A 25,408-nucleotide genomic window follows, 5' to 3' on the forward strand; every position below is an offset into this window, starting at 1 on the left:
GTAGTTACACAAGAAGTTTGTGGAGAGGAAACGAGCCCAGGTTTTCCAAGTCCTCCATCAGCCTCCCAAAAAGGGGCTGCAGAGCCACAGAGCTGCTGGGAGGTGCCAGCTCTTCCCCTCCAAGGTCAGGGAATTGCCGGAGGAGATGAAGCCTCCTCCTGCTTTCCCACCTCTCCTCCTGGAGCATGGGGAGTTGTGGGCAGGGGGCTGCCCCACTGCATCCCCGGGACCCCACAAAGCCCCATCCCAAGTCACAGAACACTCCAGCCCCAGCAGATGACATGGGGATGAATCACTCGCTGACCTCTGCCTTCCGCAGTGTTGGGTTTCTAATTTTATGGGCTGTATCAACAGGGTTATTGAATCCAGATGTCTCCAAAATGCAACTGCAGCACACAGAAACCCACAAGGAAAGGAGCTGGTGGAAAGGACCAGGGCACGTGGTTCATTTTTCATAATCAAACCCTGGCTTAGAAGGGAGAAGGCAGCATCTCATCTGCCCTGCCTGCCTGGGGCTCTGCAGGAGCACGTGGGAAGCTGGGATCTCCACAGCCCACCTCACGTTTCTCTCAAGAACTGCTCCTTGCACTCCCCTTTTCTGAAAGTATCTTCCCCTACCCAGGGCAATGTCTGCAAAGTTGCATTGGGTTTGGACAGGTCCCATCTGGGGAAGCTTTGGGAGATGGAGCAGAAATGGAGGCCCTGAGTGGCCAAAGCCTTCATGGCAGGGACATGGACGCTGCCCCAGGAGGAGCACTGGGCTGGAGCAGAGCTTCCCCTTTCCCAAACTGACCTCTCCATCATGGATCAGTCATGGCAGGAGCTGCCTGGCAGCAGAACACCTGACAGGCATCTGCAGTGGGCATCTGGTTTGCATAAAGCACAGCTGGCTCTGCAAAAACAGGAGTGCATTTGTCCCAGCAAGACAAGTAGTAAAGAAAAAAAAATAATAACCCGACCTTTGCTAAACTTCAAACAGAAAGCTGGTGAGTGACCTGCCTGGGACAGGGCTGTTCCTCTGTGATAAGTAACCCCACAGCATCACCTGTGCCACATGGGTGATCCCCAAGCATCCAGACAGCTCAGGAGCAGAGGCCCCATGGGGTGGAAAGGTTTTTCTTTTTTATTTTTCTTCAAGACCATCCTTCCCCTTCCCTTCCCTCTGACATGGCAAATCTGACCCGAGTTGCTCTGAGCTGAGGATTTCTAAGAGCTGTGTGTGGATGCACATCCCCTGGGGTGATGCTGCTCTGGCCCCTCCATCACCAACAGCTTTCTGCAGGAGGTCAGACCCTGATGGGCATGAGGTTGGTTGTGTGCAGGACCTGTGCTAACAGCAACAGACCACAACACAAAAAATTGCACTTTGTGCTGAGCTGAGACCCCAAAAAAATAATTATCTTCTAGGCTTTAGTTCACCTGGCATCTTGCAGTGACAGATCTCCACCTTTGCCAAAGCCACTGACCTCCAGGTGGGGAATTCTTAGAGGTGGCTCACTTCATGTTAACTGAAAAAAAAATGATTGCTTCTTGCTAACCAGAAGTGATTGCAAACCACTGTCAGGAAATGAAAAATTTGACCATCTTGTCCACACCTTGGCTTCCAGTCCCCCTAAATAAGCCCCAAGAGGACATCTGCCTTCTGCAGAGACAGCAGCACCACTGCACAGCCCATAACAAGTGGAGGAAATACCAGTGCTCCATCCTGAGCTTTTCCTTTGCAACACTGGGGTTGCTGGGGGGAATTTTTCTGCATCCACCTTCTTTGGGACTGCTGCAGATGCTGCCACGTCTCACACAACACACTCAAACCAAGCAGAAACCTGGCTGGTGAATTCTCTCTTTGCTCTCCTCTTTTCCCTGCAGCTTCACTCTCTCATTGCTTGGGACAGGTGGAAGTTGAACAGAGAGGCAGGAGCACACGTGGGTTCTCATTTTCCACCTTGTCTCCTTGGAAAGAGCAAAATATAACATAAAACAGAGGGAGACTGTAATAAAGAAGTCAAACTTGACACTGGTACTCCAGCTCACAGGGCTGCACCTATGCTGGGTTGTTCCTGCCCTTGGCTGCTCCTTCCTCACAATAACACTCTGCTGTCTGTAACCCTAAAGGGAGCCTTTTAGGTGACTCTGAGCTGATATTTCTCTGGTGCACAAGCCACGCACACACACTTTGGGAAAGCTCAGGAGCCCTGCAGGGGATGACTTTAACATACAGATGTCCTGGTGCCAAGTTTCAGCCTAATGTGAATCACAACAGCTGACTTACAACACCCCCCTTAAACCAAGGTTTGTAAGAAGGGAATCCCTGCCAGAACCAGAAACTATAGCAACTGTTGCAATAAAATAGCATTTCAGCTTAAAGCTCTTTTTACAGTATATTGCCACGTTCGTGGCAGGGCAGTTTCCAGCCTTTTTCAGATGTCTGCTGCCAGGAGATTTAGCTGGATTAGTTTCTTGGCAGTTAGAGAGAGAAGGATGCTATTGGGTTGTCAAATACACCCCTTTCCCTCTACTGGGAAAAACTGTATCCTAAGAGGTGATTCATCAGGTATTGAATTCACACAACACTTGATCTCCACTGCCTAAGAGGCCAGGGCTGCCTCAGGGCCCAAACCTGGCTGCCTTGAAGTCAGGATGATTTTGCAATTGGCTTTGGTAAAGCAACTGTGAACCAAGCTGTGATCAGACTTGCCTGAAGCCTAGAAACCCATATTCACTGCTTATGTTAGAAGCAGCAAAGGGGTATTATCTACGATAGATTAAAGTTTATCACAGCTCATCTGATGCAAATTTTCCCACTCGTTTGAATGGGGCTAAAATTCCACCCAAAGCCATCAGACTTAATTTCTGGGTGGCACCATTTCTCCCTGTGCTCGCAGTCCAATATTTGCCTCTTACGCAGCTCTTTGGTCTTTTTTTTTTTTTTTTGTCATAGGAAAATTTATTTCAATACTAATGAGGGTGGAAAAGATTGTCCTGTGAGCAGAAGTCAAGTTTTACCAGTATCTAAAATAAAGATCCTAACAGTGGGCAGATCAATTGATTCTGCATCACCATTGGCAGCACAGTAGGGAGGAAATTTTTAAAAGAAATCCAATTCTAATTCAAACGTATGATGATATTGGATGCATCGTTACATTAAATTACTGTTCAGAAAAATGTTTGTTCATGGTAACTCCATGCAAGCAATCCTGGCACCTCCATGACTGGAAATGACTGGAAATGACTGACACCTAACTTGGTCTGGCTGGTAACACCAAGACACCTCAAATGGGACCAGTAGGCGACCCCGTGTGCCACGTCCCGTGTCCTGTTCTTCATCCACGTGTTTCAGAATGGGGGACCCAACTGCTTTACCCCATTCTTGGGTCTGACCTCTCTCTGCCAAGGTATCTTTTAAGTAATCCACGTCCTCTTCCCAGAGCTAGCTTTGATTTTTGTCATTTTATAAAAATTTTGGACTCCCACAGTGTTTTGCTGCTGCAGCCAAGGTCTCCCCAGCCCTGTCTCCTCTTCTCCCCCACACACTGCACTCTGCTTGCTGCAAGGTTCCCTCCATGCCCACACCACCAAAACCCACAGGCACCACCCGATGGCTTCATCAGGGCTGAGGTTTTGCTCAGACCTCACAGTTCTCTCCCTACAAAACCAGTCTGAAGCTGTGGCCCCTGCTGGAGCTGCAGCTGCTCCCATTTCAGCTCCTGTTAGTACCTTGCAGGTGTGAAACCAACTCAGATCAGGAGCAGCTCCAAAGGAAGCAAACCCACTGCAGACTTCTTGTTTCCCAAGCAACCTTTCCAGTGACTCTTAAATTGGCAGGAGACAGATCCCCCACGTACAACACAAGGAGTTGGGTGCCCTGCTCGCTTTGCAGGGGCTCATCCTGACCCTGGGCAGCCTGAAGGGTACAAACCTCCTCAACACCCTGCTTATTATGTGGAAAATTCATGGACTGCTCAACGTCTAAGCTAACCCCTTGCCCCACTGGGCTGTAGGAGAGCTGCTCTCCTTCTGAGCTGGAGTCTTCCCTGCAGGATTTGGTTGTGCTGCTTCCACACACAGTGAAACTCTGCGGGTGTCTGGGCAGGGAAGGAATGACCCAGAAACACTCAGCATTGGTATAAATCTGCAGGAAGGTATCTCCACTCTCTGAGCCAGACCATCCCAGCCCTCACCTTGTTTACCTCTCCAGGGTGCCTGTGAAATGGGAGTGGGAACCATTATACACCCACTCAGGACAGGCAGGAGAGACAACACCAGGTGCAGAGCAATGGAGAAACAGGCAGGTGAACAGCCAGCTTCCTTCCCTTGGGCAATGGCTCCTCATCTGATACCAGGAATTAGACTGAACAGCCCCAAGGGCAATGCCCAGTGTGGAGAAAAAAAAAAAAAATCAGATTTCCAGATCTGGTCCTCCTTGAATCTGGCAGGTCCTGGGGTGAGCTGGGAAGCCCTGGTGCAGTATGGTAGCAACTGTCCAGCTCATGAGCACCCATCACCCTCCCATCCCCACCCTCTCCATCACCCTCCCATCCCCACCCTCTCCATCACCCTCCCATCCCCAGCACAGACTGAAGCTCAGACACTCACCAAGCACCACCTTGTGATGGCAGCAAAGGGGCAGCACTGAAGGGTGGGAATAAAACCTGGAGACACCCCAGGATTAGAGGCAGCTTTCCAAATTGTCAGCTTTAACCCCAGCATTGGTTTGCTGCTTTGTCAAATATAATAAAACCTGCTTGCAGCCCAGGAGGAGGATTTTGAGGCTTGATTGTGCAATCTTTGGAGGCTGCTTTGAAGACAGCAAGGTTTATTTTGTCAAACTGGCACATGATGTACCCATTGATCTGAAAGCTCTCCAAACACAGAGATTCAATTGATCTGAAAACTGTACTCACACTTTACAGGATGACCTGTTGCTAGGTACAGATGCAAAGTGGATGTCTTGGGGGTTACATCTCCACCTGGTTCAAAATAGCTCTGTTTGACAAAACCCCCCTGATTTGGACCAGCCAGGAAGCTGGCACTTCCACAAAAATGAGTCTGTTCCCCTGGAATTCTTGCTAAAGCTGATCACCCAGATGTTGAGCCATCTTAGGGACAAGGTATATTGAGTAATTATCTTTAAAATAATTAAAAATATGAGGAATCATTACTTTAGAGATTCGGAAGTAGTGAATTACCCAAGGTCGTGCTGAATGTTGGTGCTTCTTTGCTGTTTTACAGGGGTATTTTTCACACAGAGGTCTCCAGGGACATCAGCCACCTCAGCCATTACTCTTCCCCCTGAGCCCATCTTGCTGGCTGATACCCCAAGCATTCCCATGGGGCAGTTTTTAGGAGGTTGAGCACAGAATACAACCAATGTCTACCCAGGGAATAAAACCAGCAATGAGGAAGCTCAAGGAGAAAATACATTAAGCATGTAGGTAACAAATAATACCTTCAGTATTGACATAAAAATAAGATGAAAGGGAAGGAAAAGCACTCCAATGTGGAACTAAAAAATGTCCCTATGATTGCAAAGCAATACTGTCACCTGCCCTGAGCCATCACCTGGGGACTGCAGTGGAGAACAGCCCCTGACTGCTGCTGCCTCATCTGGGGATTTTTGCCCAAACGTTCCTCCTTTGGCACAGCCTGAAGCTCCATCCCTGAGGGCAAGGCTCATGGCAAAGCCCAAAGGTTCCTGCCTCCCCATCCTGGGTTTGCAGAAGCCTTCAGAGCCAGGTCCTGGGCCCTGCAGTGCTGGGCACATCCCCACTGAGCTGGGAGCACAGGGAGCCATGGAGCTGGAGAGGGGACGTGTGCTGGCCCAGAGCCAGGCTGTCCCAGCCCATCCTGGCTCCTCACCCTTGGCTTTCCCTGCCAGGGATTCCTTCACAGCCCTGCAAGAGGCCAAAGCAGCAAAGGCAGAGCTGGAACCAGCACGTCCAACACCTGGGATCCACAGGGGAGGGAGCCCCTGCCAAGAATTATTTTAACCTTCAATATTTCTGGCAGCAGAGTATCAGTCAAAAGGTTCCTACTGTTTTTTTGGGTTATGTCACTCTGACACAAGCTGGTCCAGACCAAAAAGATCCATGTGCTCAGAGAGAGCAGGGTTTGTTTTCCATACTAATGGGCTTTCAGTAGCAGGGGGAAAGGATGCCTGAAATAATAATCTTTAATATTCAACAGTCTGAAGAAGGAAAATCATGCTAATAATACACTGGACAGATGCAGCATACATTTTTCTCTTCCAAACCACCAGTTAGGCCAGCAAGTGGGGGACATTTCTCCTGCATCCTGAGTCCTCTCCACAGAGCCAGGTGAGGAGGGATGTCCCCAGGGCTCATCCCCAAAGCCACAGGAGCAGAAGGGTCTGAGAATGCCCCATCCCAGAGAGCACAGCAGCACCGTGGCCAGCAAGGGAACACCAGCTGCTCCACAGGAGCACAGCAAGAACCTGCTCCCCTCCAAATTCTTCTGGGAAGGAATTTTAGTATTCCCCACTTTTTCCATTTAACTTTTTTTTAAAAAAGCTGAAATTGCCATTTTTCATGCAAGTCACTTTTGAGAGTATCTCTCCCTACAAAAAACAGGAATCAAAATTAAATATTTCTGTTGGTGTTGCATTTTTTCCAGCTTGCCATAAAAAATAATTTTTTAAAAAAATGGAAATTGTGAGGTTTGGGACTACTTTGGGAAACTTTAGTGAAACACCCATCACTAGGCAAGAGAAATACCAGCTGCATGCCATTTCTTGTGGCTTTCTGTGCATTTGTCACTGGAGGCAGAGCCATGTCTCATGGCCCATGTCCATCAGGGAGGGGACTGCACCAGGACCCAGCCCAGCCCATTGCACCAGGGCAAATGGGCCCTGGAGCTGAGCCCAGGGGCAGAACCAGACTGTTCCAGGGAGGCCAACAATAAATATCCCCAAAGCCACCCTACTCAGACATACCCATGTGCTCCTGCTGAGCCACCAGCAGAGTTGGAACTCTTCACCAGGTGGATGCAAACCATGCAATGGCAGAACCCAAAGCTCCTCCCAAGGTCACTGCCCACCCAGGTCTCATTTTCTCTCTCCTCCCCTTTTCTCCCCTCTGTTTCTGCAGCTTTGGGTTAAGGTAAAAATCTAACAAGTGCTACAGAACATCCACTCTGACAGCAGCAGGGATCTTATTGACAAACATGTTAGGCTCTTGTTTCAGTACAGCCTTATTTATGACTGCTTTAACTCAAGGTTTCCAAAGTTTTGTTCAGGAAGCTGGGAAAGAAGGTGAGGCTGATTTTCTGGGTTGTTCCATGGGTGTCATTCACCTTTAGAGGAAATTACTGCCCTGGTGGAGGATACTGGCAGCTGTACCTGAGGTAAAGAACCTTGTCTGGGCTGCCATGGGAGCAAGGGATGGATGCTAATGCACTGAAATTTCTTTTAAAAATTCTTTTTAAAAAGTCATGTGAAAAACCACAAGAGTGGCTTTTTTCATCCCATTATTTGATTCCAGCTGCTGACCTTGGCTCTGGGAAAATAATTATTCTTGACTTCGAAGCGGGGAGGGGTTCTGTGCCAAAGGCAAATGTCTATAGATTTATATTATTTGGAAAATCAAAGGGCTGTGAGCCAAGCCATCCAGCTTATAAAACACAACCAACCCTCCAGAGATAATTTAAAGCTGACCCTGAAGCACTGAAATTCCAACCATAGATGATACAAAACATAACTCGCACCATTTTCTTATCTGCTGGATGGTCCCATCAGCATGGGCTTCAGGGCCAAAGAGCAGCCAAAAGGAGACTGAAAGACAGGGGAGGGGGGAAAAGAAAAAAGGAAATGCTCCAAACCAAGTTTGTCCTAATGAAGGCAAAAAGGCCTGGCACGCCAGAAGGCAAACTTTGTCATCTGCACAGCCAAGAGTTGCAGAGGCAGCCACAGTCCAGGCTTTTTCCATTGTGTTCCGCCAAAATAACCCTCACAATTCTCCCAGGATGAAACACAACCCCCTCTTCACTGCTCGAGCAATCCAGGCTTAGATCCTGCTCCTGACTGACAAAACTGCACTGTGATGCTTCATTCCTACATAATTAGGAGCCATCTGACAGTGGTTGGGTTCATCCCAGGTGAGCTTTATGTTACCTGGCTGAGCCCCTTAAACCTGTGAGAGCTCCAATGGTCAGGACCATCCAAACGAGGATGGCACCTTGCCACAGGACCATCACTGATGATATTGCTGCTGGTGGTTTGGGAAGACAAAAAAAAGCCATTCTTTACTGGGGAGGAAGCTCCTAGGGAACACCAAGAAGCTGGAGGAGAATTGCCCACTTGTGCCCCTCCCAACCAGGAGCCTTGGAGGTGGCCAGGGCTTTCCTGAGCCTGAGGCTACCAAATGCTTTGCCTCAGGACTCATTGCAACAGGCTTGTTCTCCAGTTCACCAGGACATGGTGGCTTCTCCATAAAACAACAGGTACAAGGCTCATCCAGAGCAAGAAGATTCAACAGCCTGACAGGACCAAAAAATACATGCCAATGCTTCAGTAAAAATAGAGCAATAATTGCTCTGACATCCATCTCTAAATAAGGACAGAGTGATGTGACATCCAGACTGAGCCACCTTGGCATGCAGTAAATCCCCTCTCCACATTTACACCACCCATTCCTCTGCTTGCTGTCAGAACCATCCCCACAACGTTTCAGAGGAGTTTCAGTAGTGTTTAATAGAGCAGCTTCCCAAGACCAAATCCCCAAACCCAAGATTCACCCATTTCTGTCCCTAAAACACCCGACTGCTGCTGGTGAGGCTGCGACACACCAGGGGCTGCATTCACACCTCAGGGATGACAAAGGAAGGGCCAAGTTTTAATTCTGGGTTTTCAACAGCCTTTGGTCTTCATCCTCCAAGAAAGCCAAGTGTTGGGCTTTAGCACTTCACAGCTGCAGCCACTGGGGAGGAGTCACAGGCATCATCTTGCAGCACTTCAAGTCCTGAATGTGAAATTGCCCCATGTGCTGCATGCAAAGTGCAATGGGCTGAGATCACCTCTTGGTTAATCCCCCTCTTCTCCTGCTCATGAGCCCTCTGCAGATGTAAGAGCACGCTCAGCACTCAGGGGGAAATTTTGAGAGACTGAGCTTGTGACTCCAAGGCTTTTGCCAAGGAAAATATTGGCTCGTGAAGATGTCCTAACAATACAAAGTAGTTGACACCATAAAATAAACAATTGCAGGGAGCATAGCAAAAGGGTGTTTGGAACTGCCAAGGATCTTGCAGAGGTATTACCAAGCCAGCCTGGAATTAGCAAAAAGCAGTTTTTATGACAAAAACAAGTGTCAGTTTTTCCAACGCCCCGGTCCCCACACACAAAGATCATCTCTGCCTAGGGCAGCCCACATTGCTGGCTCCCTTCTTCAAGTTTCATAACTTCTACAGCGTGCAGAAATAATAGAAAGAGTGAAAATATAATCAGGGCAGAGTGGCCACAGAAGAGTGAGCATACATCTGGTCACACACCTCCACATTGGGATATACAACTGCAGATAGAAATGGCAAAAAGGAGAACCAGAGGCTGCATGTTCTTTAAAGATAATCACTAAAAGCATTTTCATTCCAAGCACATTTGGTTTGCAAAAACCAGCTGGGTTTGATTAGCTGCAGCACCAGAGCTGCCTCTCCATTGCACTGAGAACATCAGCAAATAGCAAAGGAGGAAAAAAAAAATGAAATACACCATTGTTATTTGTCAACATAACCAGGAAAACTCTTAGCAGTTAGGACTTCCAATATCTCCTCTAATTTCTGCTCTTTGCAGCCACTATAAGGAGTGCTAAAAGGGTCGTGGGTATCAGTCAGCCACCTCTAAGCACATCTATAAGTCTCTGGTACTGAACAAAAGGCCATGAACACCCTCAGAATTCACTCCCCATAACCAGGGCCTTGCCCTAACTACAGCTTTTATGCAAGAAGTCATTTGCACTTTATTTTCAGAGGCAGAGCAGATTTAAGGTCCACCTGGGAGAATCCTAACCCCCAGATTTGCTCATCATCTTCACCTCAGTTTCAGGCTCTGCTGGCAGAGGTCGACTGGAACCCTGCACTGAGCCAGCTCTGCTGGGGATGGAACTGAAGAGCTTGAGTGGGATTCACCTGCCCCTAGCAGGGTCTCCAGCAAGGGGACCACACCTGAACACCCTGAGTCCTGATGAGTTCCATGGTGAGAAACAATCCCCCAGGGGTGATGGGCCCCACATACCTTCTGAAGGGGCACCTCTAAGGGCAGGGCTTACCCTGTCTTTACCTATTTATTCTAATGATAAAGAGACCTTACAGCAAACAGCTCAGCCTGGGATATTTTGTAGGTAGGAGGCTTGGTGAGGTGATGGGGTCCCCTCACCGGTGTCAGCCAAAAAGCTGCCCCTTCTTTGGACCCTGCATTCTTTGAGCCTGGATTTACCTTTAGCACAGAACCCACCCCCCCCCCCCAAGGAGAGAGCAGCACCAGAGAGCCAAGCCCGGGGCTGGGGAGGGGACTCATGGTGCTGGCAGGACCTGTCACCCCCCAACCACTCCCAGCACCTCCCAAAGGGGCTGCCCCAGAGCTGCTCTGCGTTCCCACGCCTCGTTCAGCACATCTTGGACACCCTGCTCCAGAGAGAGCAGCCTGGACGTGGCTTTAGAAGGTCTTTCCTTGCCAAATGGGGGATATTTCTGTGACCTTTCTCACCATTTCCTCTAGCAATATGAGGCCAATTGAAAATGTCGTGCCCCGCGGCTTCCCCATAAAATAAAAAGCAAAACACAAATAAACAAACAAACAGAGCAGATGAGTTTTTCTATAAGCAGAAGGAATAACACAGGGTAGTTTCCTGGGGACTTCTGCACTGTGGTTGGAATCTCTGGTGCACAATAAAGGATGTAGTGTGATTGAAACTCCTCCTGTGGTTGCAGCATTTATAGCATTCCCTTGTGTGGAGTCTCTACTGTCTACTAAGGGTTGAGCATAGATTCTGCCTTCTCCCCACTGCAGCTATTAGTAAAAAGTCTAAGATATTTATTCCCACACAATTTTAAAGATTTTAAGTATTTGAGAGCACTATCAAAATAGGACATCTTGATGAAATTAGCCCAGGATTTCAAAAAAGTAACATGCAGGAAGGAATACAGATGGAAGAACACACGGCCCCTATGAGCACACCATCCTTTTCTCCTTAGGGAACTAGGGTTAAAATACTATTTAGCACTTGAAATTCTGCCATGACAACCTACATAATTTCCTATTTTTAGGTAAGTTTTATACTGAAACAGGGCTTCTGCAATTCTCCACACCCCCAAGGAGGTTTTTGTGCAGGTGGCCAGGACCAACATGGTTGGACATCTCCAAGGCTGAGTTCCCACATGATTTTTGAGATCTCAGCACTCAGGTAGAAGGAGGAGAGAACCTGGACCCTAGCACTGCAGAAGAGGCAGACAAAGCTGGTACCTTGCACACACACACTGGCTGACCAGCAACTCCATGCCCACTCCCACAAAGACAGCTCCAAAAGCAGACTGTATAGCTGGAATTTAAGAGGGCCCCCAAGATGGGCCAGATTTCCAAAAGACACCAAAACCCAAACTTGGGTTTTGCCATAATTGCACCAGAGGTTTTCCCTTCCTTTGGGCAGAGGTGAATATTTGGTCATTATAGAAATGTTGCTACACAAATTCATGTCTTCTCTAGAGGTGGTAGATTCACAGCTCTGAATCCTGATCTGCTCTCCCTACAATGGAAGCAGTTTGTCTCCTTGCTTTCCTCACCAAAATGGATTTTGGCAGCCCTTGGGTATCTCTTTCATATTTGAAAAGCAGCCCAGTTTGTTTCATAGATTGCGAATGCATCCGCTTCCCTTGCCTTGTTTGTCTGATTGTCTGCTTTGCAGAGAAATGGGTTGCTTTCCAAAAAAATAGAAACTACTTCTGTAAATCACTCAGCACTTCACTGTCATCAGCCATTTTCCAGAGACATCACCACATCAAACTCTACCTCCATTTCAGGCTTCAAATGATAAGAGCGTCTCCTTTAGCAGACAGAGAGCTATAAGGGAATGTTAAGCACAGCACACAAAAATTAGAGAAAAGCACTTCTAACACTTTTAATTCAGTCACAGTCTTCAGAAGAGATTGCTCAGCTGGAGCAATGCAGGAAAGCAAAGCTTTGAACAGCCACCATCTCTTCTGATTGATCCACAGTGCTGCAAAGCCAGGACAAAGCTGCAGAAAGATTCAACCTCATCACACAGAGATGAGGCAGCAATCCAACCACCAGCACAGGCAGGGCTCTTGCTGTAATCACACTCTAGCTATAGAAAGGTGCCTCCATTACTGATAAAATGGTGGAAGACCTCCATAGGACCAGTGGGCAGCAGAGCCAACACTTGCTGGGTCACTCTCCTGGCCCTGGGTATGAAGCCAGGCAGCCTGTGCCTTCCTTGACACAGGAGGTGTCAAAAAGCCTCCTCCCCCTGCACTGTCAAGCCTGGGCTTCCCACACATAAAAAATGAATTCCTGCTCTAAAGTTGCAGCGACAGCATCCAAGCAGCAGGTGCTGAGCTGTTTGCTTTCCCTGGCTCTGCAGTAATTGCTGTTTGCGTATTTCAAGATGCTTGAAGCAAGCAGGAGTGTGACACATGAATCACAGAGCATGAAAGAAAGAGCTGAGGCTTAAGAGGGCCGTGGCAAAAACAATTACAATCTCTCCCTTTCTGAGCTGAGCAGATGTTTAAAATTATGTCAGCGACCTCCCAACCGTAAACATTTCTCAGGAAAATGTAGATGGGGTTTGCAAAAGCAGGAGATGTGTCCATGGAAAGCAGAGGTCCTTGCTAAGAGAGCCCCCTCCGAGCAGTGGGAATGTCAAACATGCTTGACCTCCAAATCAGCAAATAAGCACATTATAAACAATGTTATTAATGGTCCTGCCTTCACTACAACAAGGAGTCTCCCTGTTTGTTTAACATCCAGCAAGCTGGTTCCAGTGCACATAGTTCCATGGCCACACCATCTTCAAACAGTACAGGGAATCTGCTCCTGTCATTTCTGGCTCCACTGCTGGGAGGCTGCAAGTGGGAGGTGGCAGGGGAGGAGAGACACTGCTGATCCCAGTGCCAGCAGGATCACTGTCATCATTTCATGGTTAGATAATGATACTGTGCTTTGAATCACCAAGTGATCACCACCCAGCAGCTCAGACAGATGTGAAAGGTCATCAGCCCCTCTATGAAAACAGACAAGAGTCTCCATGTGCTACAGGACTGAATGTCTCCATTCACATCCAAAGCCTGCGTAGAACTTGGGCAGCCCAGAAAAAGCTACTTTAGCCTTTGGAGTTTATCTGTCACACAACTCAGATTCTCATGATCCACTGCTCCAACCCCCAGGTGCAGGCACCAGCCCAGACACCTGCCTGGCACAGCAGCAACTCAGATGGGGAATTTCATCTGAGTCTTCAACCAGAGGTGTACAGAGTGACACAGAGGCCACTGTTACATGGACCTGTGCAGACATGGTTCCCAAGCCCCTTCTTCACATCAGCCAGGACTGAGTTCAGGCAGAACAAGGCACATGGCTCCTGAAGAGCTGCTCTGACAGCAGCAGCAGCGTTCAGGCCACCAAGGAAATCCCTAACCAAAGTCCCATTGGCTTTAGTCATGCCAGACCCCATCCATGGGCTGCATTCCTGTAGCTGAGCTCTGATGGGAGCAGGGAAGGGCTGAGCCAGTTTTGGTTTAGTTCATCTGCGGCTGAAATATTTCAAAGCTGATCCTCAAACCTCTAAACCTTCCCAAGTGACCACTCTGCACTGGCCAAAGATCTTGACATAAGGATTAAGGAATGCAGGCTCACTTTGAGAATGCATTAGATCAAGGGTTAACACAAACTCAGAGAGAAAATGCAGAGTGAAAGGAAATAGATTTGTCCAACAGCCTTCCTACCTCTGCAACTGAGTAATGATGTCCCAAGCACAGAGCTAAAGAGCAGAGACCCACCTGAGGAGCAAGGCAGCAGTAAAGGGAAGGAGAAAGGAAGATGGTCCCTGGGGATTAGGTTTTCCTAAGGCTGAGCTTTGGACTTTCCTGCATGACCTTGGGCAGGTCATGGAGAGCAAGACAAAACTGCAGGATCTGGAGTGGCCTTAAGAGCTGCAGGGCAGACCAGGAGAGATCTTCCTGTGTCTCAGCTCTTTCTGATGACAAGAATAAGAAATCTCTTTATTTCACAAGATCAACAAACAGCAACAAGGCTCTCGGGGACCGTGGTGAGGAGACCACAGTGGGAGCCAAGCTCTGACACCAGCACTCAGCTCCATGAGCATTTTGCTTCTCGCAGCTGACTGGTCATTTTTACCACTTAAGGACTCATCCACATCTAATGAGATTCCTTCAGGCCAGGTCTATTTTCTGCACTGATAAATCCCTTCCCTTAACCCCCAATGTCAGTTACTCGCTCCCTCATTTTATGAGCACAGGAAAAACCTCGTGGCAGACTAAACACCTCCCTTTTCTTGGGGACTGTGCGGACCAGCAATTTGCCATCGAGAACAAACCAAGCTGATAGCCCAGGGAAATGAAAACCAGATGAAGACACAGCCCCTCCAAGCTCCAAAACCATCCAGAGGCACAGGAGAGGTGGCAGAGCATTGTCACTGTGAAAGGGGGTGACTTGCAGGGACTCCTGAAGGCAAAACCACAACTGTGATTTATACTGCAGGGACACTGGGCTAAAACTCAGCATCTCAGTGCTCTCCCATCAGGAACAGGCTGCAGTTCCAGAAGGCTCCTCTCTGCCTACAGCTACTTTATGGAGGAAGTAGCAGGGACTGAGGAATGTGCACCAGGGAGAGCAAATAAACAGAGGTGTGCAAATCTGCTAAAAATAACCCAGGAATTGTGGCTCTTGGAGGGGAACACAGATACTTGGTTGTTCACCGCTGTCTACCACAATTGAGGCCTTGTCTGAACAGGTGGGTGGCTTTCCTGGCAAATCCTATCTTAAAAAAAAAAAAACAAAAAACCACCACACAGAAAAATCCCTCCTCAATCATTCCAGCAGCCCCTCTGTTTTCATCTAGATTCCTGCCAGAGGTTGTCAAAACAAGAAAGAAAAATAAAGCTCCAACATGATTTTTGCTGTTTTCCTGCTGCTTTCCAGGGCATTGATGTGTTGTTCCTGGCAGCCCAAAAATGCCAGCAGGCTGGTGACAAGGGGCGAAGCTGGCAGGGGACATGTCAGCCAGCAGTGCCAGGAACATGGAACAAGTTGTGAGAGTCCTATTCCAGGAGCCCTTGAAGGTCTCAAGAAGTTCAATAAGAACTGGAAATGGGACTGAATTATAGATCCCTGTGTACTTGAGGTCCCAAAATTGAGTCAAGGCATCAGCCACAGCAGGAGGACTGGACTGCGTGTGATGGAAAGCTCAGCAGAGGCACTGGGAAGACTGGGCTGTGTAAGACAAGCAAAATGCATTTTCTGCCAAGCATGGGGGTTGCAAACCAAGCCCCCTGGTAAGAAACAAGAGAGCTCTGCTGGTTTTTCCAATTCTGGCCTTTAAGTTCAATAGGGGTAAATCTCCTCAAGTCAGGAGTGATCTATGAGTGTTGAGAAATGGCCTCGCATCAAAACCGCCTGGTGACATCTTCTGTTTCTTTGACTTCTCCCTTAATTTAAGTGTTCCAAACCCAGATAACCCCAAGTCTCCCAAAGAAGAATCTCAAAGAAAATATTTCTCTCAGCTTTTTTTCCTTTTTGGCCACGCTTCTCGGAAGTCTCCTTTCATCTTGCTCAAGTCTGACATTTGCTGAAAGGTTCCTTGAAGGGTAACTCTCCAGGGCTGAGTGTGTTTCCCAACCAGGGAGAAAATGTAGCAACACCATTTTTTCTGTCTGTCATTTTCCACAGTGTAAACCCAAGCCCAGACCCAGACTAGCCTGTCTCCACTTGGTCTAGAGGATGGGCACAACCACAACCATAATTTTTCCTCTGCTCCAGCCCTTTGCTGGAGGTAGAGGTGGGTTCATCTCTCTACACCCTCATTTCTGAAGCAGACAGGATGGATGGCAGGAGCCCAGCTCCAACAAGAGTGGCAGAGTTCATCACAGCCAGACCAGGAGATGGGATCCAACACAGAGCACAGCACCAGAGCCAGAGGGATGTGTGACACTGGAGCTGTCAATCTCCTCAGAAACACACAGCATCAGAGCCTCCCCATCACCAACACCTCCCTCTGCAGCTTTTTACACTACTTCATGCCTGGCCCCCAGCACCAGAGATCAGGTAACCTGCCCCAGATTGCTCACAGCAACCACACTGGGGTAAACACAGCAAAGCCTGGGGCCTCACAGGGCTTTGTGATGTGCTCAGTGCTGCTTTGAAGGGAGTCAAGTGCCACTGCTCAGAGGGTTTGGGACAGGGGCATTGCCTTCTTCAGCACATGTCCCAGCAAACTCAGCAGCTCCTTGGCTCCCTGTGCCAGGGCACTGTGGGGGCTCCAGACCACCAGGAGCCACTTCAGTGGAGCTGCACAGACTGGGCAAGCATCCAGGAATTCCTCCCCTTGGTCCCGAAGACAAAAAAACTAAGGACACTAAAATAAAGAGCAGATCATGTACAGACAACAAGATGCCCCAGGGAGGTTGCCTCATGGTCAGTGACACCCCAGCCCAGCCAGGCACCCAGCACAAGGCAGATTGGGGTCCAGCCTCTCCATGCAGATGTGCCTCAAAGCCTCAGCATAGCCCCCCAGAGCCCTCCCATTCTTGGCTGTTGCTTGAGTCAAACACAGCACTATCAGTCCAGCTGCTTTCTGCCTTGTTTCATGTAACCTCAGCTCAAGTGCCTGATAAAGATAATCTGCTCTCCTGGCTTCCCCTGGCTCACTGGGACCCCTACAGACCCCCAGCAAAGGGCTCTTGGCTGAGCTTCAGGTCTGGCTGCTCCTCCCCTGCCAGCAGCAGCAGAACAAGTCTGCTCTGTGCCAGGCTGATACTGACTGTAAAAATAATCTTCAGATTGCACAGACATCAGAAAGTCTTTGAAGGGAATAAATGACCAATTTCATTTGCACAGGCACATTTTTGACCGTATTACCTCATCTCAACTGCAAAATATCCTGCTCACAGCTGGTCTGCCTGATTTCTTCCCCTGGCAGAACTGCATCCAGCTCCCCCCAAAGATGATTTACAGCCTGCTTTACCAGTGATGTCCTTGGCTGTTTGCTCTGCTCCCTATTTTAAGTGAAGAAAGCAAGCCTGAAATTTTTTATGTACCACTCAACCCCTTTTTTCCTTGCTCAAGACACCTGGTTATAGCACTGTGCTTTCATAAAATGCTATAGAATAATACCTCTTTATAGCACTCAGAGCAGTATTTTTCTGCTTACTTAACTGGTTTTCAGTCTGGTTAAGCTCCAGTGACTCCAGCAGTTACTTTTATTTCCAGTGCTGCGTGCAAGTCAGCTCAGAAGCTGCCTTTATGTTAGTTATAGACTTTCCAGGCACTGAGCCTCTGCATTTCACAAAGCTCTGGGTAGGAATGGCATTTAGAGAAGGCTTCTGAATTAAAAAATAAATCAGGCAGCAAAGTAGGATTTCAAATCTACTGTCAGGTACCTGGCATTGTCGAGAACATAGATCTGAGTTGTAAGTAAACCAGATATTCTCCTGGAGAGAGGTAATTCTGCAGGTGCTCTGGGCAGGAGGTCAGCCCTGTGCTAGAGTCTCAAATCAGACACCTGAAGAAAAAACAAACAGAAAAAGCCAACCACACAACTGAGCTTATCTTGGAAAAAAAAAAAAAAAAAAAAAAAAAAAAAAGCTTTTCATCTTAAGTACCAAAGACTTCAAGTTATTTTTATTTGCCTTCTGGTATTTAGTCTGTAGGGTGAGACAGACCCACATTTTCCAGGTTTTCTCTCTGACTACAAAAGGGAAAGGAATTTTCTCCTTTTAAACCAGAACTCAGATTTCCCCTGAATCTGAAAGGGGGAGAGGGGGTGTTAAGGAAATCATTCAAGTTGCCAGGACTTTGATAAGGAGCTGGGAGCAGACAGAGCCACCCTGGCATCACGGCTGGGGGAAGCAAAGCAGAGCAGTGACTTAACACCACATCCAGCAAACACAATCCAAAGGCACTCAGGTCAAAAGTGCTCTGTTTTCCTCTTTCGTTTAAAAAGCAAGACAGGAAATGTAGAAAAGCTGACAGGATCATTAGGGATTTTATAAATGCTGCTTCCTGTGGTACAGAAAAAGGAAAGAAGAAAGGCACGGGGCCAAATTATGTGTTAGAGTAGAAGCATGGGAGTGGGATGCATGGGGTACTGCAGAACTGGCAGGGCAGAACCCAGAAGGATCAAGTGATCCAGGATCTGTTCTGGAGTAAAAAAGGGGGCAAAGCTTTGAGCCCACCCCGGGGGGCTGGCGGGGAGGTGATGCTCCCCCAGCACCTGCACGTGTGCTGAGTCAGCAGCCCTGGCCCCAACCTGCAACTGAGTGAGGCCCCAGGTCGGGAGGGGAGGTTGTGGCTTTGTTTTTTCTTCTTCAAGGCTTTCACTATGAAAACACCACCTCCTACCAACATCAGACTGCTTTACCCAGCCGACAAAGTGAAATAATGAATTTGGCACTTGCCTTTGGTGTCTGCTGCCCTGCTTCCAGTCAGGCACTGGGATCTGGGGGGCAGGGCTGGCAGGGGGCAGCTTGGATGTTTGCCTTGGAAAGCTGCACACAAGCCCAACTGGAAGCATCACTGGACACAGCCTGCTCTTCTTTTTGCTTCACCCTCAGCAGCAGCAGGAAGGGAGCTCAGCACACTGATCCCTGCTCCCAAAGCCTTCTGCCTTTGGTACACATTTTCCAGCACACTGGGGAAAAGAAAGGGAAAAGAGGTGGAATTTGGATTTGTTTAAGGAGAAACTAAAGAGCAAAGGAACACTGCTCCCCCCAGGACAGCATAGCTGTACTGGGCATGGGAAGTGATCACTGGTCAGCTCGAGCCCCCAGTTCAAGGCAGGTGTGGGAGCTCCTCCTTCACCAAGCAGGTACTTCCCAACCAGCTCAACATTGCCCAGAAAAAGTTCCTCCTGTGCACACCACTTGCAAAACTTCAGCTTCAGAGGGGACTCAGTGCTGGATGTTGAGTACCAATGCACCAGCCATGGCTCTGGAGGCTTTAGGAGCTTTGGACCAGAGCATCTCAGTCCTACCCTAATCCCTTTGTAGGTGTAGCCAAGAGCAATGAAAGCAGAGAGAGGGGGTGAGGTGTGTGTAAATCAGGCTGAAGCCCAGGCAGTGGGCTGGGTGATGTAGAGATGCACAGCACTTCACTGGGGCCCTCAGCACCCAGGTGTACTTGGCTGCCCTTCAGGACAGATGGAGATGAGATTATGGCAGAGGAACCCCTGGCTGGGGCTCTGACACAGCTTTGAAACAAAGGCAGATAAATCCACCCTGCAGAGCAGAGCCCAAGCTTTCAGCAGAGCATTTAGATTGTTCAATAGCCAAAGTAAATACATCTCTCTGCAGGTGACAGAAGGCTTCAAACCAGCCATGCAACCAACTGCTCCACACCAAAAATGATCATCCATACTGGAGCCTAAAACTTACAGTGACCCTGTGCAAGTTCACTGATTCTCCTGCTGCCCTCAAAGGATGCACATCATAAATAAAAGGGTGAGTATTTTGAGCAGCAACATGCTCCAGATTAAGCCTAAAATTTTCCTTTTTTTTCCCCTTACTTGTGATTGAGCTTGGCCTTGCTTGAAACAGCAAGGATCCTCCCTTAAATCTCTGACACTGCAAAGAAGTCTGATACATCTCTAGAGCAGAAGACAAGGGCTAGAATACAGAACAGAAATGGTCTCTGGGTTTTATTTAGGGTACTGTCCTGCAAGCACCTACTTACTCAGCACTGCACTTGTTCCCCCAGGGAGTCCCTTTGGGACCTTGCCTCCTGAAGCCTCTCAAGACTAAAATGGTCTGCACTGGCTGGATTGAAAGGTGGGGGCAGAAAGCCACAGTGAGTGTGTCACAGGAAGAGAAGCCCCTGGGTGTCCCTTGCTCTGCTTTTTGCACAAGTCAGAGGTCAACTGCAGGTGATGGGCTCCACAGTGCTGCCCACGACTCAGATGCCAAGGGTGCTCAGAGAGATGGCACATGGCAAAGCCTGGTAAAGACACTTCTGAGGCACTGCCTGGCTTGATAGCAAAGGAGACTTGGAGGAACAGTAATTACATAGACAGAGCATACCTATCTCATGAGGTTTTTTTCCATCTCCTGGGGACTTTGTGACTAACAAATCATGTGTAACTTGCTGCACCAACCTCTGCCCTGACTCCACCAGCACTAAATCTCTGCTTTGCTTGCCCTGAGCCCCTCTCCAGCCCAGCACACCCTGGCCTGGCTGCTCTGCACACTCAGCTCGCAGCAACAAATGTCCCTGCTCCTTCTCTAAAAGGATTTGCACAAAACACGAGGCAACTCCAACAAGCTCCACACCTACCACACCAGAACCTCTGCTGTAGGAGTGGTGTTTGTGTGGACAAACAGCACTTGTGCCACAGGCTGTTGCAATCCCTGCCTCTATCTCCTCCTGATCTCCTCCTGATCTTCCCTTCTGTCAGCAAACAAGTCCTACACACCACTCAGCATCCACACAGCGTCCCCCTTGCTGCCACAACATCTTCTTACACAGCCCCTTACACAACCAGCAGACAACCTGGATTACTCACAGGCATGTGGTTTTGTCAGGGTTCATTGCTGATTGGAAATCAAAGAAGGATTTTGTGTTTGTCAACAGCACCTAATGCTACACCAGGCTGGGCTCAGGTTTGTCAGCATTTGAAAGCTTTCAGCCTTCAAGCCAGAAACTCAGCTTTAAGGGATTAAGGCAATTTTTTTCCCCAAAGTATAGGTTACTCAGGTGTCTGCTGCCAAAAGATTTCTTTCCTCTTCCCCAGAAACAAATATCCAGCCAGTCACTATATGAACATGGTGACAGTAGGGTTGTGCTCAGCCTTACTGAGAGGTTTGGGGCAGCCAACCATTTAAATAACACAAAATACCCCAGAAAACAAAAACACAAATGAAAACCACTTTATTTTCCCCTTCACTGGCAGCATAAACACACTGCAACTGCTCCACAAGAGCACACTGTACACCCAAATTATTTCTGTGGTTGTTTATTTACTGAGATTACAGTCATGCCCCAGGGCCTCATCTTTGATGTTTGAAACTTTGTGGGCATAATTTTCTGGAGGAAAATAATGACTTCCAGTATTCTCCATCCAGCCTGGTGACTTGTCCAAGGTCACCCAGTGGGCAGTGGCAGAGGGGGGACAGACCTGGGAGACCTGCTGGCACCTACTTTCCAAGAGGGAATAAGGACCATGTCAGCAGGCTGAGGGCAATGATACATCAGGCAGCTAAACCTTGCCTGGGATCTTGGCTCAAATCCAATCAGAAAAAAAAAAAAATCCCACAAAAAACTCGAAGCAAAGTCAACTTCTCTGAGAGTAAAACATTTGCTCTGCAGTTCTAAGCAAGCCTGCAAATGGGAAACCAAAAATCCCAACAATAAACTCTACAGTCAACCAAAGAGCAGAGGAACATCTCCACAGAGAGGGGCAGAGTTACCCACAGCTCACTGAGCTGCTTTGCACGCAGCAGGCACAGGACAGATTAACAGCCCCTGCACACTGAGTTTCTTCAACAGGGACAGGGATCAAGAAGCAGCAATCTACACCAGACCCCACTTACTACAGGTTTAAAAACCCCTCCAGTTACTGTAGGAAGAACAGAGCTGTGATTCCCCTGCAGGAAGCTCAGAGACTGAAACAGGAGACTCCTCTGCAAGCTCAAGGGAGCCCCCAAAGGACTGAGCATCACCCACAGCTCTCTGGCTTAACAAGGTCCAGGGACACAGCACAGCGAGTCATAGAAAAGCGACTTTGACAGAGGCTGCAGGGCAAGGAGGGAGATTTCACACCAATTAGGAAATGCTGTGAAGAGGAGCCTAGGCAGAGGGAGTAGAATTTCAAAAAGCCACACTATGCCAAGTCACTGATTGTATCTAATTGGAATATTTTAGGCAAATGAAAGCAGAAACACTAGCAGGAATTTTGACTTGTACTGCAAAAGGGGAGAATATTGTATATTCTGTCTGAAGGAGTAGCAGAGGAAAGGCAGCCAAGAGCAGTTTTCCAAATGGAGAGCCAGACAAAATAACATAGTAGACCCAATTTTTGGCAACAGGAGCCAGACTTTAACACAGGCCTCAATACAAGCCCAAAGATTCTTTCACCTTTCCAAAGTCCAATCTCCATTTAACAATGTCTAAAACTCCAAGATCCAGCTGAATCCCCAGTTACAACATGAAGACACCCCAGGATTTACCAGGGAAGCATGCCAGTGGTGTTGTCAGAAATCAAAAGCCATGCTCAAGTTTAGGCTTGCAGAGTTTCACATCAATATTCTCAGTTTCCACTTGTTTCAGTGGGATCAAAAACCAGAAAAAAATCAGTCAAAAACTTACAGCTATGCCTGGTTTCTGCTGAAAACCAAATGGTTCTCACCAAACCAATTCCAGATTTGCTCTGAAGCCTTGAAGGCAGGAGCCAGGCAATCTGCATGAAATGGAAAAATCTGTCCTGGCCATGGAATCATGGCTCCCAGCTTTGGAAGCACCATCAGCTTCCTTCAGCCTCACCCCATCCCAGTGCCTGTGCTGCACCAAGTGTGTCCCAGCAGAGCCCTGGGCAGGCTGCTCAGAAGCTGCCACACACCCACCCACTGCTGGTTTCTTTCTCTTCTTCTCCTTGGTGTGTCCCACATGAAACCAAATGGGGAAGCAACTTGAGAGCCAGGGTGAAAGAGAGCAGCCAGATCCCAGCAACTGCTGTGCTGGCTGCTGGACCCTCACAAGGCAAACCAACCCCCCAGAGCATCATCCCTACACACACGTGATGCTCACAAGCACAAAAGGACACAGATGAAGGAAAGAATTCAGGAACAAAGAGTGGGCATTTTTCTGAAGCATCTTGGTGATGTGGGGAATGGAAATAAAGAGCACGTTACAGTACTTGAGAGCTATGCTGGATTTCTCCAAGGGGCAGCCCAGACCCTGCTCAGTTTTATGATAGATTGCTTTTTAGGCCTCACGACTGCATTCCTGAAATAAGACCCTGGAACCCTCTGAAGCTGCACCAGCACTCTGACTATTCCAAGATCAAGAGCAAGTTATTAATACATAGCAGAAGCGTGTGAATGGAAGGGGCAGGAGGAGCTGCCTCCAAGTAAACAAAATCCAAATGTTCTATTTTGAGGCACAAGTGTGAGGGGGTTGCAGAGCTGGAGAGGACCCTGTCAGAGCCTTGGACACAGCCCAGTTTGACACGAGAAGTTGGAACAAAGATGTCTCACAGTTTGTATTCAGGGGACTCAGAAGGAAGAGATTGAGAGCTTGCTCTTCCACACTCTAAAATCCCCTGGATGATGTCCCCACTTTCCCTACAGGAATTCAAAGATCCACAGCCTGGGCTGATGGGATTTCTGCTGCCTGCTGGCAAAAGGTTAGGATTTTGGTGAAAGTGCTCTGGAGTGTAATTTCAGGGGCAAAGAAAACCAAAGGAATTTGGTTTCTGCCAGGATTTGTCCCAGCAGGATAAAGTTTTCTTAATATCTGCCTGCCCAATAGCTAAAATTACTGTTCTTTTGTGCAAAATCATAAAACAAAGGAGGACAAGCAACAGGTTGTACTCTGAGCTTCTGCAGGAAAACATTTGATACTTTCCCAAACATCAAACCTCACCAGACACTTTCTGTAACCTCTCATCAGCTTTGTTCAATCCTTGCACAGACATAGAGTCCTGATACTTTATTCTTTTTTTAAGAAAACACTGAGCTTTGAGAACAAATGGGTAGGCCCTAGAGGAACTCCCTCTGGTTTGTTAAGCTTGTGTGGGTCTTGGAACCCCTTAAAGGGAGAGCAGAGAGTTAATAAGCAGCAGAGAGAGCAGAGCTGCTGCTGACAGACATTGTTTCTGTAACCTACAGACAGAGAGGGCAGAGGGGATGGGGGAGATCAATAGACCTGGGGGGTGTAAGTCAGCATGTCTCTGATCAGGTTTCCTCCAGGGACTGCATCTCCATTTTTTTTCCTTACCAGGAAAAAAAACAATCTCCCAGCATGAATCAGTAAGTCTGGCCATAGATCTGCAGCCATAACAGGGGAAGGAAAAAAAAAAAAAAGAAAAAGAAAAAAAAAAAAGCAGAGCATCTTCTCCTCTGCTTTACATTGGTGTGACACCAAGTGATCAGTTTACACTGCTACAGCTGCAAGTACAGATTATCTTATCATTTTACATGTTTTCATCCAGATTAATGAAGCTTTCATGCTCAGAGCATTTTGGTCAACACTTAACATTCACATATAAGCACATTTAAGTGCTTGTAAAAGCATTTGTGAAAGGATGAGTAGGGTTGTTATTTTTACACCCAGGATTCCTAAGAAAATGAGTCACTTGCAGCAGCACTGCCTATTTCTGTGTCCCTCCCTCTCCACCACTCCTCCCCTCAACCTGCTGAAACTCGTGGCCCATTTCAACCACACTTGATAAAGGAACAGACCACAGGAGAATATTTAGACTCTGCTGGTTCTCTGGTTTCCAGAGCACCCCAAATTGCAACAGGCACCTCACCAAATGTCAGAGAGCTGAAGCAGGTGCCCTCCTGGCTGCATTGCTGCAGCTCTGAAATGCTTCTCAAGACATATCCAGGCCTGCATGGGGGTGGTGAGGAAAACAGACTGACCCAGGAACCACCAGAGCCAGATTCTGCCATGGTTTGTCCAAAGGATTTCTCCTGCCTCTGAAGCAGACCCAGCTCCTTTTCTTGCACAGACTGGTGCAAGCACACCCTAACACGTGCCTTTTGATCTTTCACCACTTCCAGCCCATCCCCAGGCACAAGCTTTTGAGACATCTTTTCCTGAATCTTACTGTGAACTTCTGGTCCTGGGCATGTTCTGCTCAGCAGGCACTGCCTGGCTGGTGGCTGAGCTGCATCACCCCCCTATAGCCTGCATCACCCCTCTATAGCCTGCATCACCCCTCTATAGCCTGCATCACCTCCCTATAGCCTGCATCACCTCCCTATAGCCTGCATCACCCCTCTATAGCCTGCATCACCCCTCTATAGCCTGCATCACCTCCCTATAGCCTGCATCACCCCTCTATAGCCTGCATCACCCCTCTATAGCCTGCATCACCTCCCTATAGCCTGCATCACCTCCCTATAGCCTGCATCACCTCCCTATAGCCTGCATCACCCCTCTATAGCCTGCATCACCTCCCTATAGCCTGCATCACCTCCCTATAGCCTGCATCACTTCCCTATA

Source organism: Heliangelus exortis, chromosome 20, assembly GCF_036169615.1.
Source record: "Heliangelus exortis chromosome 20, bHelExo1.hap1, whole genome shotgun sequence".
Lineage (NCBI taxonomy): Eukaryota > Metazoa > Chordata > Aves > Apodiformes > Trochilidae > Heliangelus > Heliangelus exortis.